The 17,933-nt window shown below is 45.4% G+C and overlaps 1 long non-coding RNA gene across 3 annotated transcripts in view; it reads left to right on the forward strand.

The window, feature by feature from the left end:
- LOC112670446 (uncharacterized) overlaps positions 1-17,609 on the forward strand; it is a 65,696-nt gene extending 48,087 nt beyond the window's left edge. The window contains exons 2-5 of one of the 3 annotated variants that reach the window (XR_004805893.2): positions 243-345; positions 13,385-13,480; positions 13,888-13,959; positions 14,444-17,609. This is a non-coding gene — a long non-coding RNA (uncharacterized LOC112670446). Of the gene's footprint in view, positions 1-242; positions 346-11,952; positions 12,224-13,384; positions 13,481-13,887; positions 13,960-14,443 lie in introns of those variants that run through there. The other 2 variants (XR_004805894.2, XR_007402634.1) reach the window with 2 other exon arrangements.
- The last annotated feature ends 324 nt before the right edge of the window (positions 17,610-17,933 follow it).

Below are 17,933 nucleotides of genomic sequence, written 5' to 3' on the forward strand. Positions count from 1 at the left end.
TAATGTGGGATACCATCAAGGAAAAATTGCACCCAAGGGAGCCATATCTTCTCTGGTCCGTCATTGGTTGAAGTTTATACCCAAGCTGTATCACCAGATTGCTTGGCCAGCTGCTGGGAACCCCAGAACCTCTGTGGGCTCAGCTAAGGCCCATGCTTTCCTCCTTGGCAGGAGCCAAAGTCAGACTCTTGCTTGTATGGGCAACTGAACTAATCCTTGTCCCATTCACCTCCCCTCCCCAGAAAGAACTTCTCTGAAGAGCTTGGTATGCATTATTCCAGTCCCTTTCTATGTAGTGTACACATATCTACGTGGGTTTTAAAAAAACACGACCTGGATAATTTGGTATGTATTGTTTTGCAATTTCCTTCTTTTCTCTTAATATACCTTGGAGATTTTCCCATTTGTACCTTCTTTGAAACCCCTGTGTTGCATTGATTAGTATGGATGTGCAATAATTTATGGTCCTTTAGATTTTTCCAACATTGGCTCTTTATAGTCAATATTGCCATGAACATGATTCTTTGTGTTCGTGTAAGATTTTTTCTACAATACCATGAGGTTGTACTTTTGGGTCAAAGCAAACATTTCCCCACGTATTATCCCATTTTATACTCAAAAACCATGAGAGGTAAATGGTAGTAGAGAAAGGTCTTTGGATAGAAGGGGGAAATCCATCTCCTGTATAATATGCTAGTTGAGTTATAATTTGAACAATCTTCTGTTTTCTTCAGATGAGGAAACTAAAGTTACAGAGCTGCTTTGTAACAGAGCAGGGATTTCAGTGGAGGTCACTTGATCTAATACCACATGCTCTTTCCTCTATGTTGGTGTTGCCTCAATGTCTTGCTCATTTGTTTATTAAATTGAGTTTATGAAGCTTCTGAGTGGGCCTCTGTGCCAGAGTTTGAGAGCTAGTTTTTTTTTTTTTTAAGATTTTATTTATTTATTCATGAGAATACAGAGAGGAGAGAGAGAAGCAGAGACACAGGCAGAGGGAGAAGCAGGCTCCATGCAGGGAGCCGGATGTGGGACTCAATCCTGGGTCTCCAGGATTACACCCTGGGCTGAAGGCGTCGCTAAACCGCTGAGCCACCGGGGCTGCCCGAGAGCTAGTTTTAAATGACTACTCTAAAATCAAATAATTCTCATCTTGTCAGAATCCTTGGGTAAGTATCTTATGACTTCACTGATTTAGATCCTAAAAGAATTTAAACATTGAGGCCCCTTAATTCAATGTGTTAGAGCAAGAAGCTAATGAGACCAAGAGATCTTGAACTAGATCCTCAATAAACAGTTGCAAGGACAATTACATTCTGTGGTCACAGGCTGTACAGTGAACCTTGGCTCATTCTTCCTCAAACATTTATCATTGGTCATGAAGAGGAGAGAGCAAGAGAGTGCATAACTCTGCAGAGTGGTTCTCAAGGTATGGTCCATAGTCCAGCGTTTCCTGGAAACATGTTGGAAATGGAAAATCTCTGGTCCCACTGCAGATCTACAGGGTCAGGAGCTCTCGGTGTGGGTTCAGGAAATCTGTGTTTTAACAAGTCCTTCACTGGTTCCAATGTATACTAAAGTCTTCATATCTCTGTTATGAGAAGAAAACAAAAATGAAGATTGAGCTAATGTTGGGTGAGGAGCAGCAGAACCATGTCAGGGCATAACTTTTCCTTGACTATTTGTCCCGTGGGATCTGCGAATCTGGGTCACAGTCTCTCCTACCACAGGTACTATCTCTGCCATGGGTCCAGAGCCACCAGAGGAATACAGCAGGTTAGGGTATGACTTGACAATGATTTCACCATCATGGCTTCACACCTTGGCTGCCTTAACTTCTGAGGCCTTTGCTCTTGACCCTGGAAATCCCCTATCTTCTTGAACATGGGTTAGAGCCCATGGCTGGCCATCCATTTGCTGGTATTGGCTGCAGTCCATTGGTGGTATAGAATCCTGTCTCTGTTTCCTCTCCTGCTGGGTGTGCTGGGATCTCTGACAGTTATTTCTATATACAAAGGATGACCTTTGCTTTTAAATATTACACTATGGACTATAAATCCCTACTCTGCAAACTGATACATTTAAACCAACTGTCATTGCTATGATGTAAGAAAAACTGAATGTAAAAACCGAATTTTGGCCAACATTCCCTGCTGAGGAAAGTCTTCTTTCATCCCACAATTACCTGCACCTGCCCCCAGTAAACTGCTACCATCATCAACCTCAGAAGACATGAGTAGAGATCTCACCCAGCTGACTTCTGGTGTTTACAGTGTGAGGAAGAAAAACTGGTGTCTTAGATATTTTTTTCCCCTTCGGTGTGTCTTATGGATTGAACTTGTAACTCCCGTCAGCCGGCCCAGTTCATATATTACATCCTAAACCCCAGTACAATGTGGCTGTATTTGCAGATGGGATTTTTACAGAAGCAATCAAGTTAAAGTGAGGTCATTAGGGTGGCCCTAGTGCGATGACTAGTGTCCTTATGAAGGGGAGGGATTTGGACACAGACACATACGCAGGGAGAAGGCTAAGTGAGCATTGAGCAGGGATCAGGGCAATGCTTCCATAAGTCAAGGAACCCCAAGGATTGCCAGCAAACCATCAGCAGGCAGGGGACAGATTCTCCCTCACAGCTCAGAGGACATCACCCCTGCAAACACCTTGCTCTCAGACTCCTAGCCTCCAGAGCTGAGAGACGATGAACTCTCATTGTCTCATTGTGTCCTCCAGTTTCTGGAGCTTCTATGGCAGCCTTGGCAAACTAGTGCAACACGTCTGCCATCTTCACTGCTTCTCCTTGTCCTCCTGCCTCTCCAGTGTCTGCAGGTCTCACATGGGCTCCTGTGAGCAGCTGGCCTCTGACTCGGGGCTCCCTCCTCTCCAGCCTGTTGGGCACATCCACAGGTAGAGTAAGGGTTGCCGAGTGGTTTTCATTTCTGCTAGGGCCCCATTTCTTGCTACTCAAGTATGAGTACTTGAGCATGACCTTCACCGGCTCCCCCTAAGGGTCCCTGTCCCAGGGCCCCCAGACAAGCCCTCAACTTTCTTTGGACACACGTGCTCACTACCCCACGGACATGCGTGCTCACGCCCATCTGCACAGGTCTGCCTTTCTCACCTGCTGTGCCTCCTTGCCAGATCTTTCTGTAGCACTGCCATCCTGTCACTCACTCAAGGCATTTTCCAGCTTTGCTGTGTTAGGATCACCCTGGGATTTTTCAAGTCTCCCCAATGCACAGGCTGTCTTCCATGGGAGTTAGAGAAGAGTCTCTGGCATGGGTCAGGATCATCAGAACCGTCTAGAGCTCCCAGTGATTGAACAGGGAGCTAAGTTTGGCTGTGAGCTCATCTCCCATACCTCACTAGTGCTTGTGGAAATTGAAGTATGTGCTATTCAGCGAGGTCTCTGTGAGGCCCGAGGTTCTGCATTTCTAGCAAGTTCCCAGGTGGTGCCACTGCTGCTGCTGGTGCGGGCACCACGCTTTGAATAGCAAAGTGCTGCACAACATCTGTCAGTGTGTTTAGACTCCCCTTGGCCCATAAAAAATTTAAGGTGGTTTATGGGAAATACATAGACAAAGATTAGCACTTACTTTTATCTCTCTCATCAGCCTTGCTTTCAAAGGGCTTTGGAAACATCTGAAAGAAACCGGCAAAGATGTGTCTGATGGTGACAACTGTGAGGTTGGGAAAACTAGGGTGAGGACGGTCCACCACGTGGGGCAAGGGGTGAGGACTTTCTGCTCTGCCTACCCCTGGGCAGTTGTAGACAGAGCACCCCTGCCCCCAGGATCAGCAAACTCTGGGGCCTGGGTCATGAGGGCCCTTTGGTGCTGTGACCTGAGCTGTGGGGTACTTGAGAGAAAGCTTGGGCTTTATAAAGGACCACTGCTATGGTCTCTTGTTCTCTCTTGTTTGGTCGGGGTGTGCTTTTGGCTTGGGAAAAGTCTGTAATTCTAGAGGCAGTGAAGATTCAAAGCTTGGCTGGCGCTGTCCATCACCTGACTCCTGGGGCTGTCATTAATGGGGGCTATAATGTGGATGGTACCCTCTGGAGTTGTCCAGGCCGAGCCTGTGGCCAGGACTTGTTACTTAGGTTCTTAGAGTTGTGGCTCTCTGATCTATAAAATGTAGGTAATGTTACTTGCCTTCCGGGGCTACAGAGGTGAGGAGATGAGATCAAGCACTTTACAAAGCCTGTAGCACTGAATCCGATGCATACAGAAGTGCTCATTAAATGGGCGCTACTATTATCACCGTAATCATTCCAATCTCTATTTCATTTCCAAGTTTAGGGCAGGGCCTGGATGCCTGCGAGCAGAATGGCTACCTAAGGCTAGCTCTGGGGCTCCAGAGAAAAAAGCAGAGAGGACTTGCAGGCTTCTTGCTCAGCTGGCAAGTGCAAGGGCAGACTAGGGATCGGGCATTTTGTGTAGCTGCTTGTTTGGTTTCCCTTCTACTTGGGGCTGCATGATGACTTCCATGGGCCTCTGAAACTGTTTGGCCTGGCATGGGCTTCCTTCTGCATTAAAACATATTAAAATTGATATTTTATGATCGTGTTGGTATAAAGGTGAAAGTAATCCAGATTGGATTATATTCACTTTTTTCTTCGGATTTTAAAGGAAATTGAAATATTTCCATGGGTCCCTGGCCTATTGAGTATGACTGGGGGCAGGGGACAGGAGGGCCAAGAGCCCCAACACAAGGTATTACTTTACATGCAAAAGATCTTTCTTCCTGAACTAGGCCACAGCTGCCTCTAGAGTAGGGATTTCCCGTTTCTAATTTCCTCATTGCGCTGAGTGCAGGGTTGAACAGTAGGGCCAGTTTGCTTCTTTTACTGCATTGCAACATGAATACGTTTTGTCATTGGCCATCATTAGGAGATTTCTCCCAAAGCTTTGGGAACCTGCTTCTCTCTGGCTTCCATGGTCACGGCTGTCTCTCCGTGCCTCTCTGTGGCAGAGCTTTGAGACATTGGGCATGTTGGGCTCCTAACACCAATAGAGTCCCATGTTACTGGGCACAGATGAGTGAGACGATGTTGGGGTGCTTGGCTGTGTGTTTTCAAAACTGCAGTTCGCAGTCACATCGTGTAGGCTCCTGCAGCTCCCTGTTGAGGGGGGCAAGCTACTCCCCAGTGCATTCTCTGTGAGCACTGCTGTCACTAATCTACAAGGTGAATTCCCTGCTCACCCCGTGTTAGCTGGAGATGGCCTGGCGAGGATGTGGTCTGGGTGCTGTCACTTGTTACTGCTCTTCTCCTAGACCTGCACAACTGGGGAAAACAGCATAAAACACAGGCAAGATCCAGTGGTATGTGTCGGATCCCAGGGTGACTTTGTCTACCCTGATAATAATATTTAGGGTAAGAGGAATATGATCCTTTGGGGGATGTGTCTCAGGCTGGCCTGATTGGGAAACTGGGTAGCCTGACGGCTGTGAGTCAGTCTGCCTTTAGAGAGGCCCAGTTGAGAGTACATTCACATCGTATGTCAGGCTGACACCAAGGAACTGACAGGACAGTGACAGTCGAGCTAGAGGCAGATTGCAGAGGCTGAACAGTGACATCCTTGAGCAGATAGCAGTATGTTGCTCCTTTTGCATGCGTGTTTTAATATGTAACTTCTTAATCAGCATTTTATTTATAACAAATTGCTTTTTCATTAGTTCTTGATAATCAATTGTGTTATCTCCGAGTTTCTTTTATACAATTCGAGAGCTGCCAAAATACTTAGTCACCATTACCAAGTGTACAGTGGCAGCAAAATGTAAATCTTGGGCTAGATTCTTAGCTGGAGGATGCAAATTCTAGTTGCTAATTAACCCAGACCCTCACAGAAGTCGTTAGGATGTCTCTTGTGGTGCAGAGCAGAGGGAGGGATATAAAAACTAGTATTAGGGCCTGGGAAATAAGGTAAATAGGATATAAAAACTCCACAGATGATTTCAAAGAGGTTATCTTGAGCTGTATTTGAAGCAAAGACCATTTGGGGACTTGCAATGGGGGAAAGATTATTTGGGCCTATTTTTAAAGGTGATTCAAAGTCTCATGAGATCCAGACCAAAGACATAATGACATGAGAACTGGAATGGAAATTGCCCATTAATTTTACAAATATTGTCCGAGTCCTGGCACAGGAGAGGTGGAGGGAACAGTGTTTCTGACCTAGGAAGAAGCAATCTGTAGCTCCAGAGGTGAAGAGACAGTTTGGTTTAGATGGTTGGAGTGATGAACAGCCAGTTCACAAAGGCTCTTAAAAGCTATGGGAGGGAATTATATCATAGGCTTAGGACCATGGGAAGCCTTTGAGAGTTTTAAGCAGCAAAGCGAGAAACATGTGTTGCCTGGCAGCAGGGCTGGTGGTCCAGAGACTGATGGAGGGCATTGTAGCAACCCAGCCCCAATAATTCCACTGCAGAACCAGAACTTCAGAGCCAGCAGGCTAAGCCATGTCCAACAGCGAGGATTGTTGAGAGTGTAGCCTGGGCTTGGTAGAAGTGATGACTTCAGTTGGGAAATATTGAGGGGCCTGTGGGATGTCTCAGTGGCCTCGTGCACATGGGGTAGAGGTAGGAATTTGGAAGTCATGAGTAAATAGATGGTACCTGATGAGGTGTGCACAGGGGTGCAGAGATCACCTTGCTGGAAGAGAAGGTGCCCCAAGATGGAACTCCCTGAGGAACAATATCTCAGGAATGGCTGAAGAAGAGGAGCTCTTGAAGAAAAGAGGAAAGTAGAGTCCAAGAGACAAGGGTCAACTAGGGCAACATGGGGTCACAGAAGCCGAGGGAAGTGATGACTTATGGAGCAGGTCATGGGAGTGTCAAATGTTGGAGAGAATTCATGTTGAACTTTAAAGTACCTATCAGGGTGTCTGAGTGGCTCAATCGATTAAGCATCTGACTCTTGATCTTAGGTCTTAATCTCAGGGTCATGAGTTCAGGCCCCATGCTGGGCTCCACACTGGGTTCTTTCTTTAAAAAAAAAAAATGAAAGAGCAGAAAGTGTTTGGAGGTGGGTGAGTGGTACCTCAGTCAGAGAGGCAGCCTGGCAGGGGTAGATGACAGAGGCCTTCCAGGGCTTGGTAAAGGGCTTATATTTTACCTTCTGATGCAATGGGAAACCATTAAAGGGATGTGAGCAGGGAAGTGACTTGATCTGATATATATTCTAAAATGATAGTGTGGCTGATGTACAGAGAATAGATTGCAGTGGGCAGGAGAACAGAGGGGCTGTCGCAGTCATACAGGTGAGGAGGAGAATGAGGGACAGGTGGGCAACTAGATAGAGCTGGTGGGATTTTTCAGATGGATTGGGTTTGAAGGTTGGAGAAAGTGAGGAAACAAAAGTCACTCCTAAGATTTTGGTTTGAGCAATAGGATGGGTGGAAGTACAGTTCACTGTGATACAAAGGCAGGGCAAGGTTTGTTTAGAGAAGATCTAAGGAGTTTGACATGCAAACTAAGGAGACTGTTAGGGAGCCTGGGTGGCTCAGGGGTTGAGCGGCTGCCTTCCGCCCAGGGTGTGATCCTGGAGTCCCGGCATCGAGTCCTGCATCAGGCTCCCTGCATGGAGCCTGCTTCTCCCTCTTCCTGTGTCTCTGCCTCTCTCTCTCTCTCTCTCTCTCTCTGTGTTTCTCATGAATAAATAAATAAAATCTTTTTTAAAAAAATAAGGAAACTGTTAGGTGATGGATAAGGGCTTAGCCTCCATTATGTTTATCACACAGCTGTTTTAAATAATTGCAAATACCCGAATTATCCAATCAAATAAGATTAAATCAAGTATAGAACCAGTATACGATATTACACAGAATAAATCTGTGAACATGGAAATATGATCACAATACAATAAGTGAAAAAAAAATGATGTCAAAATACACAGAGTTTAATACTATTGGATTCTAATTTCACTGTTTCTACCAAAGCATATACTCTATAACAATTTAAGAATAGAAGTGAAATTCTAGAAATAATAGAAGAAAAACGTGGGTGACTATTCTTAGAGTAGTAGAGTAGTGAGATATTGTGTAACATGATGTTAAAACCAGAAACCATGAAGAAAACATGTATATACTTGACTGTAGGAAAAGTTACACTTCTTGTAAGGGGGATACCCATGGACAAAGGCAAAGATAAGAACTGGGAATAATTGTTTGCAATCAGCACAATAGAGTTAATATCTCTATTAGCTGAAGGGATTTTTATAAATTGCTAGCAAAGACAAATAACCTAGCAGAAAGATGGACAATGACAGGAATCAGCAATTTCTGGAAGAAATGATACAGCTAATCAACAGATGAGAAGTACAGCCTCCCTGACTAGGAAAAAAAAATGCTAATGGAAATAAAGTGTTCATTTATACCTATCAGATTGGCAGAGAGAGATCGATCATACCATTTTTGAAGAGGACAAGGGAGAGTAAACTGGTGCAATCTTTTTAGAGTATTATTTGGTACCACTGAAATTTGAATGTGCTTATTTTTTGACCAAGTGAATTTACCTTTGATGACTTGGCCTACACGAATGATTAGACAACTATTTGGAGATAAATGCACAAGATGTGCAGAGCTGCACTATTGGTGATAATAAATTCTTTGAAATAAATGTTTCTCAGCAAGGACACACTTAAATAAATCATGGGCCATGACATGGGATAAAACAATATGCAACTGTTAAAAGGCATGAGGTCAGCCTGTATGTCTTGACTTGAAAAATCGTTCATGGCATTGTTAAGTAAAAGAAGCAAGTTGTAGAACAGTCTGTGTGATCTCTCATTTTGTAATAATAACTAAATAAAATGGGGCAGCTGGGTAGCTCTGTCAGTTGAGTGTCCGACTCTTGATTTCAGCTCAAGTCATGATCTCAGAGTTGAGATTCTTCAGTGTTGTCTTTTCCAGAGGGTGAGAGTTTTTAGGTGCAATTTAAAAATATATATTGTTTATTTTTAACATAGTGGTATGTGTATAAACAACAAAGTAGTATGTACATATAAATACATCCATAGTTGGTGGTAAAAAAATTATATATTGGCATATTGGCAGAAGTGGACTTAACATGATTATAAGGGTAAAAGATATTTCCTCATGTCAGAATCATCTGCCCATGCAGCACCTGGCTGCCTCAGTCAGTAAAACAAGCAACTCTTGATCCTGGTTGAGGTCATGAGTTTGAGCCCCACCTTGTGGGATGGAGTGTACTTAAAAAAATAAAAGTGCAGCTCAAGAAAAAGTCATCTGCCCAGAATTTCCACCATTGTCTTTTCCTATCTTAACATCACAATGTATAATTAGAAAATAAATGATGTCTTACTATTTGATAAGGTGTTAAATATACTTCTGTTACCTCCCACTGCTTTCTGACATGTAGATGGATGTGCCAACAAGTCGCAGAGTCCTTTCTTTCATAATGAAAGCCAATGTCTTCATAAATCTTTGGAAGACACAGAAGTTGCAGAAAGAATAAAACAGTTTTTTTTTTTTTTTAATTTAAGATAGTCACACAGAGAGAGAGAGAGAGACAGAGACACAGGCAGAGGGAGAAGCAGGCTCCATGCACTGGGAGCCTGACGTGGGATTCGATCCCGGGTCCCCAGGATCGTGCCCTGGGCCAAAGGCAGGCGCCAAACCGCTGCGCCACCCAGGGATCCCAAAACAGTTTTGATTTATGTAAGATACGCAAAGATAAAACAGCAAAAGATTGAGCGAAGAAAATGCAGCTGTGGACTATACTATCTTACAAGCTCACTATGTAAAAAGACAGTGTGGGTAAAGATTGTACCTGTGTAATTAAGCTATTTGCATCTCCCATAATCCTGTTTTTGCTTGTTCATTTGTGAGACTTCTATTAGAACCTGCTAAAGACTTAGAATAATACACATCAAGTTCGTACATGTACATATATATTTTTAAGTACATATGTCTATATACACATGCAAGCTCATTTATTTTTTTTAATAAATTAATTTTTTTTGGTGTTCAATTTACAAACATATAGAATAACACCCAGTGCTCATCCCGTCAAGTGTCCCCCTCAGTGCCCGTCACCCACTCACCCCCACCCCCCGCCCTCCTCCCCTTCCACCACCCCTGGTTCATTTCCCAGAGTTAGGAGTCTTCATGTTCTGTCTCCCTTTCTGATATTTCCTACCCATTTCTTCTCCCTTCCCTTCTATTCCCTTTCACTATTATTTATATTCCCCAAATGAATGAGAACATACACTGTTTATCCTTCTCCGATTGACTTACTTCACTCAGCATAATACCCTCCAGTTCCATCCATGTTGAAGCAAATGGTGGGTATTTGTCGTTCCTAATGGCTGAGGAATATTCCATTGTATACAGAGACCACATCTTCTTTATCCATTCATCTTTCGATGGACACCGAGGCTCCTTCCACAGTTTGGCTATTGTGGACATTGCTGCTAGAAACATTGGGGTGCAGGTGTCTCGGCGTTTCATTGCATCTGAATCTTTGGGGTAAATCCCCAACAGTGCAATTGCTGGGTCGAAGGGCAGGTCTATTTTTAACTCTTTGAGGAACCTCCACACAGTTTTCCAGAGTGGCTGCACCAGTTCACATTCCCACCAACAGTGTGAGAGGGTTCCCTTTTCTCCGCATCCTCTCCAACATTTGTTGTTTCTTGCCTTGTTAATTTGCCCCATTCTCACTGGTGTGAGGTGGTATCTCATTGTGGTTTTGATTTGTATTTCCCTGATGGCAAGTGATGCAGAGCATTTTCTCATATGCATGTTGGCCATGTCTATGTCTTCCTCTGTGAGATTTCTCTTCATGTCTTTTGCCCATTTCATGATTGGATTGTTTGTTTCTTTGGTGTTGAGTTTAAGAAGTTCTTTATAGATCTTGGAAACTAGCCCTTTATCTGATACGTCATTTGCAAATATCTTCTCCCATTCTGTAGGTTGTCTTTGAGTTTTGTTGACTGTATCCTTCGCTGTGCAAAAGCTTCTTATCTTGATGAAGTCCCAATAGTTCATTTTTGCTTTTGTTTCTTTATGCAAGCTCATTTAAATCAGCATTGCTGTAATAATGAAACACTCGAATCAACTCGCTTACATGTGTATATCTCTGTATCCACACGTCTATATGCAGAGTAGTCTAGGATCTGCATCAAACCACTAACAGCAATTGACCTGGTGTGTATGGGTTTATGGGTTTTATTTATTTAAAATTCTTTTTTTATTTTTTAAGATTTTATTTATTTGAGAGGGAGACAGAGGGAGTGAGTGAGTGCAAGCAGGGAGAGGGGCAGTGGGAGAGGGAGAAGCAGGCTCTGCATGGAGCCACCGAGACTCAATCCCACAACTCTGAGATCATGACCTGAGTCGAAGTCAGCCTCTCACCTGACGGAGCCACCCAGGCACCCTTAGATTTTATTTTTTAATGCTCATTTTAGGGGTTTAAAATTTTTCTGTAATAAGCATATTTGCTTCTATGATAAGAAAAATTTTATTTTGTGAAAATAAGAAAACAAAAAGGTGACTCTACCCAAGAGATATTTTTGAGCAGTAATAAAAAGGCAGAAGCAGGATGGCTGTGGACGGGATGCAGCAGAGGCAGGGGGAGTACTACATTCCTTGACTGACTTCCAGCGAGGTTGAGGGAAAAGATGAAGCAAAGCTAGAGGTTGATTGATGTAGAGTCAGGGGGAGGTTTGTGCTTCGCCTTCTAAGGTGTCTGTCTGTCTGTCTCTGTCAAACATCAGCACACAGGCTGAGTTTTCCTGAAAGCAGTCTTATTTTTGTCTTCCACTGTTCTCTCTCTTTTTTTTAACGTAGGCTCCATGCTCGGTGTGCGGCCCAACAGGGGGCTTGAATTCATGACCCTGAGATGGAGACCTGAGCTGAGATCAGGAGTTGGCCCCTTTACCGACTGAGCCTTGCAGGCAGTCCTTCCACTGTCCCTTTAAATCTGTTTCAGGCACTAGTCATTTCTCTGGTTCCTCTTATGTAAAAGAATGTTCTGATTCATGTTAGTTAATTTAGAACGTCTGCTCCAAGCTAGTAACCAACACTCTGAGCCTGGCTTAACGTCTTCCTCCTCCCCGCAGCTGCGCCCTTGCTGTGATGGCCGGGTGGCTGGCATGGTCCTCCTTTTCTCTCCCCCACCTGACCTTTCACTTCGTGCCCTGACTGCTAATGAGGGAGTCAGGGCTGGAGCCAGGAGGGCCAGACGTGAGATGGCTTTGCCCCCGGTGGGTCAGCAGGTGTGAGTAGTAGACACTCACTGGGCATTTCCATGGGTTCCTTGAAAGCTCACCTGGTAGGGCCTTCCAGTGGCAACCCTTTTGCTGGCCTTGTCCACGTGATTCACCCTTGAACCCCACCCGCCCACCTCGGTGCTGCTCAAAAATATCTCTTGGGTAGAAGTCTAGGGCCTTCTTTTCCAGGTAGCCTTTTCCTAAGCTGGGTTCTTAGGTTTGGTCTCCAGGAGTGGGCTTACCCCTTAGATCTGGACTTTTGCCTGCTGCCACGGGCCGGTCTGACTTTCTCCGACATGAGGTAGTTCCCAGTCCCTGCAGCCGCCCCACTCCGGGGGGCACGCACATTAATTTTCCCAAGTGGTTCTATTAAACCTTTCTCAGTAGGCTAGAAGCAAAGGCAGGCATGGCCTTCATCCTTCTCTCCCTGGGGGATGAGACCCACAGCTTTCTACTGGCTCTACTCTCAAATCCTTGCAATCCCCACCCCTCTGACTCTTCTTATCCTCCATGTGAGTGAGGGAATTTAAAAGTCAAAATACCAGTTTTTGGTTAATCCTGCTTTGAGATTTCCATGCGGTCTGAGGCAGCCTTTGGAATGTAGTCTTCATAATATCTTGGTGCTTTCCTCACAAATTCTAACTTAACACTTTGCTATATATAAATGGTGAAGAGCCAGCACTAAAACAGAGGGAGAAGCTGTAGAAAAGGAGAAAGGCTGGGGCACCCGGGTGGCTCAGCGGTTTAGCATCTGCCTTTGGCCCAGGGTGCGATCCTGGAGTCCCAAGATCGAGTCCCACATTGGGCTCCCTGCATGGAGCCTGCTTCTCCCTCTGCCTGTGTCTCTGCCTCCCTCTCTCTGTGTCTCTCATGAATAAATAGATAAAATCTTAAAAAAAAAAAGAAAGAAAAGGAGGAAGGCTGATGGAATCGGGGTCCAAAGTCTTGGTGGGGAATTGGTCTGGGGGGAACAGATAGGAGGAACAGGAGAGAGGGTTCTCCAATTAGGGGAGACCAGCAAGGAATTAACAGAGCTTCCATTCAATGATTTCTAGTTTCTCCATGAAAGAGGAGGCCAGAGGTTTATTGAAAGGTTTAGAGAAGGGGAAAAAATCGTGGTAGAATTGATCTGAATCATTTGTATGATTCCTTCAGGACTTCTGAGGGAATTTCCAGTCCAGCTCAAAGCTGCAGCACCTCCTGCCATGGCTCAGGCTGCTGACAGGGTGGGTGAGGCCCTCCTGCGTCTGGGTAAGTGGAGGTTGACACCCCCGCTGGCACTGTCAGGAAAGGAAAGATGAGAGAGAACATATACCAAAGAGAGTACAAATTCCCAGGACAAAGGAGCACCAGAAAAGCCCAAAGATAGCCAGACTCCCTGGTTCAGGGAGGAAACCTTTCATCTCTGCAAATAGACTCAAAGTTCAGGTTTGAATGTCCCGAGTCACAGAAGCCCCACTACACACTCACCAGCACCCCGCTGAATCCTACCGCGTGAAAGAGGAAGATGATATGAAAGACCAGTCCTGATGTGGTCTGCAATTACTGACGGGGTTCTGGGAACTGGTGGGAGGGAAGAATGAAGTTCTTTGGGCTTATTCAGACTCAGAACCCACAGGCTCAAAACCCTTGATGAAAGTCTCCTGATTTTGTTTCAGGGGAGTGTGTTGATGTCCCGGATCGACAATGAAGCTTTCTGATGTCTCAGACACCTTCATCTCCGCTGAGTGGTAAGGACGATTGGGACTCTGTTAGGTTGGTATCACGTATGAGCAAATGTGGAGCCATGGCTCCTTTCACTGTAGGAGATAAAATTAGAAGAGCGGAAATTAATATTTTGGTGGCAATTCAAGGCTGGGGAAGAGAGAAAAGAAACAGAAAACGAAGCTTGAGAAATTCTCCCAAAGCTCAATGGCTACTCATGATCAAGGGGAATTAATGGAAATTGATGAGCTGCCCTTTTCAGCCGGGGCTCCTGCTCTGCATGTCCTCAAAGATATCACAGGGACAAGCTACTGTGCTTACGTGACAAGCTGGTCTTACTGCTACCGGTTCTCAAAAAGGGCGCTTCAAGTGAGGATGGTCACTTGACCATCATTTGTCCCCAGGGACTTTCGAGAGGTGACGTTGGACTGGTGATTGGGCCACTGCAAAGCCATTTGGATTGTGAAAACAAAGATTAATCTCTAATGAGGAACTTTGCTGTTTCTTCAGACCTCCCTGTCCTGAACTGGTCACATTGGAGAAACGGGGGAGATGGGTCGTTGGCATCGTGGCACTGAAGGTGCGCCTGTGATCTGCACACAGTTGTCTCTAACGGGATCGGAACCTTCAGACGCAACAAAGTGACACGTGTCCTCATGATGAGGGCGACGCCTTACAGGTAGCGGAAACAAAGGAAGGACCCAGATTTCCCCAATAAAGCTCAAAGCTGTTGATTGCAATCCAGTTAAAATCTCCACTGCTAATTATTGCCTGGATTTACTCAGCCGCGAAGCTTCTGATGTCTGCTGGCTCGAGCGTGAGGTACTCCATTTTAATGTTGCAAAACCTCCTAAATAGCCACAAAGGCAACTGTTTATCTCAATCTTCACTTAAAACACCTGCTTACTGATACTTGATTATGTGTTTTGAGGCTTGTGATTGAGCATCTAACACCTGGCTGATTAGGCTGATGTTTGATCATGTCTTGAAATGCAATTTTGCCATTTAGCGTGCACGTCCATGCTGCAAAGCATTGAGTGGATTGCTTGTCCCCAAGCTCTTGTTGTTGTTTTTAAAAAATAACCATTACAGAATAATGGCTTGTTTTCGTTGAAAGGGAAATGAATTTCACAATTCTTACTCTGTGGTGCAGCCCTGTTCTTTAGGACCACGGGTTTCCCAGTGTGGAACAAGGGAGAGCCTACCTCGCACTCCTACCCTAGACTTGCTGCATCAGGACCCCTGGCGGTGAGGCCCAGGGATTGACATTTGGAGCTGAGGAACTGAGCTTTGAGAGAAGGCAACTTTGCATTGGCTCCTGGAGGACCATGGGCAACTTTTCTGGGTAGACTCTTCGGGTTCGTGTCTGCGAAGGCTGTCTGAGGGGAGAGCCCAGGGGTCTTGATTATTCTGGGGAGAGCAGGGAGCAGGAGTGAGCGCTCACATCACTGCCTGCTGGGCCCTGAACCTCTGCCAGTGGGGCTGAGCGGTTGAGGGGTATATGGCGAAGGCCTTGGAAGGGGGCCTGCTTTCCCTCTCATTTTACGGATGCGAAAGGGGAAAGGATGGACCGAAGGCCATGAAAGATTTGAAGCTTAGGGGTACCTGGGTGGCTCAGTCAACTAAGCATCTGCCTTCACCTCAGGTCATGATCCCAGGATCCTGGGCCCCATATCGGGCTCCCTGCTCAGTGAGGAGTCTGCTTCTCCCTCTCCCTCTGCTCATGCTCTCTCTCCTTTTTGCGCTCTCTCTCTCAAAATCTTAAAAAAAAAAAAAAAAAAAAAAAAAGAAAAGAAAAAAATTGAAACTAGAACCCATGTTTTAGTCCCTACTTGTCCTTGTTCTCAGGTCACCAAGGTAGGAACTCTTGGCAAGGCCAGGCCCCTCCAGGCCCCCCTCTCCAGCCTCCCAGTTGCACAGTGCCCAGGAAGCTGACCTGCTGGGACTAACTGCAGCCAACGGCTCCCTGCCCCTCCCCGCTCCCTGGCTTCTGGCTGGACTTGGCCATCAGGAAACACTGGCAGGAGATAGGGAGAAGGAGCCTGTTGGGATAGACACTGTGGTCAGCTTACCTGAGGGACCACGTGGCTGCATGAGGGGAACAGTGTGACCAACCATCCTAGTTTCCCTACGGCCGCAGGTTTCCCAGGACATGGGACTTTCAGGGCTAGGACCAGGAGGGTCCAGGCAAAACTCAATGGAGGGGCCCCTTTAGAATGTGCCAAAGGAAACCTCAAGGGAGCTCAAGACAGTGGTTAAGACCCACTGAAGTGTAGTTGCTGTTGGTGTTTTAAAAATAACCACACACGGGTTCCCTGGGTGGCGCAGTGGTTTGGCGCCTGCCTTTGGCCCAGGGCGCAATCCTGGAGACCTGGGATCGAATCCCACGTCGGGCTCCTAGTGCATGGAGCCTGCTTCTCCCTCTACCTGTGTCTCTGCCTCTCTCTCTCTCTCTCTCACTGTGTGCCTATCATAAAAAAAAAAATAACCACACACTTTATTATGTATTAGATTAGAAAAATGAGACGGTGGGGGATGGGTGAAGTAGGGGATGGGGATTAAGAGTACATTTATCATGAGCACAAAGTGATGTATAGAATTGTCAAGTCACCATATTGTACCCTTGAAACTAATGCTAATGTTAATTATTTCAGAGGTAAAATTAAAACATAATTCTCAAAAATGAGATAATCCCTGATATGAAATTAAAATGTAAGGAGTAAGTAAGGAGTAAGTCTTCCACTCTTGGCCTCTATCAGTTCTCTCTCTCTCTCTTTTAAGATTTTTATTTATTTATTTGAGAGAGTGAGGGTGAGAGAGAGAGCACAAGCAGGAGGAGCAGCAGAGGGTGAGGGAAAAGCAGATCCCCCCACTGAGCAGGGAGCCTGATGCAGGGCCACCCGGGCACCCCTCTATTGGATCTCTCCCTCAGAGGTAAACTGCCCAGTTTCTTTATGTATCCTTCCAAAGACATTTTATGCTCATTTAAGTGTTTAAATACATTATTTAAAACATCCAGTGGGGCAGCCCCGGTGGCCCAGCGGTTTAGCGCCAGCTTCAGCCCAGGGTGTGATCCTGGCGTCCTGGGATCGAGTCCCACGTCGGGCTCCCTGCATGGAGCCTGCTTCTCCTTCTGCCTGTGTCTCTGCCTCTCTCTCTCTCTCTGTCATGAATAAATAAAATTTAAAAAAAAACATCCAGTGCTCCTCCTTTTTTTGTTAGTTAACAGCATATTTCAGATTGCTCATCAGGTAATAAAAAGCTGCCGTATTCTTTTTAGTGGCTGTATAATATTCCTATACCTGGATTTGTCACCGTTTATACATTTAGCAGGCCACCTGTTAATAGACTTTGAATTGGTTTCTAACCCAGTGTCATTACTCATTCTAACAGTGTTGCAAAGCAGATCCCTGAGCATCCGGGTCAGAGATTGTGCACTTAAAACCCTGAGAGTCCCTTCTGTAGAGGCTCCAGTTTTATACTTCTGTCAACAGGCCAGAAGAGTGCCTGGGTGCCCACAGCACCGCCAGAAGCACGCTCCCCAATTCAGCGCCGGTCAAGGCTTGGTTAAGCAAATCCTTGTTTTTTGTCAGTAAAGCGGATCCTGTCCCATTTTACTTCCTAACTGGTCTCTTCCCGGCTATCCAGGCAAAGCTCCCCTCTAGCCACAGCCATTTCCTGCCTCCTCTGCTGCTTCTGCTGGGTCAGCTCGTTAGCTTTAATTGTCTTCAAAATCATCTCCAGCTGTGTCATTCTTCTGGACCTGCAGGCTTACGGGAAATGCTGTCAAAACCAAGGGTGTGTCTTCAGGGATAGAGCGAGGTCTGTGCAGCTAGTAGCCAAAGCTGGCAACTGGAGAAGAAATCAGCCTTTTTCTTTCTTTTTTTTTTTTTTTCTTTTCTTTCTTTCTTTCTTTCTTTCTTTCTTTCTTTCTTTCTTTCTTTCTTTCTTTCTTTCTTTCTTTCTTCCTTCCTTCCTTCCTTCCTTCCTTCCTTCCTTC

This window comes from Canis lupus, chromosome 16 (assembly GCF_003254725.2).
Source record: "Canis lupus dingo isolate Sandy chromosome 16, ASM325472v2, whole genome shotgun sequence".
In the NCBI taxonomy this organism is placed as follows: Eukaryota; Metazoa; Chordata; class Mammalia; order Carnivora; family Canidae; genus Canis; species Canis lupus.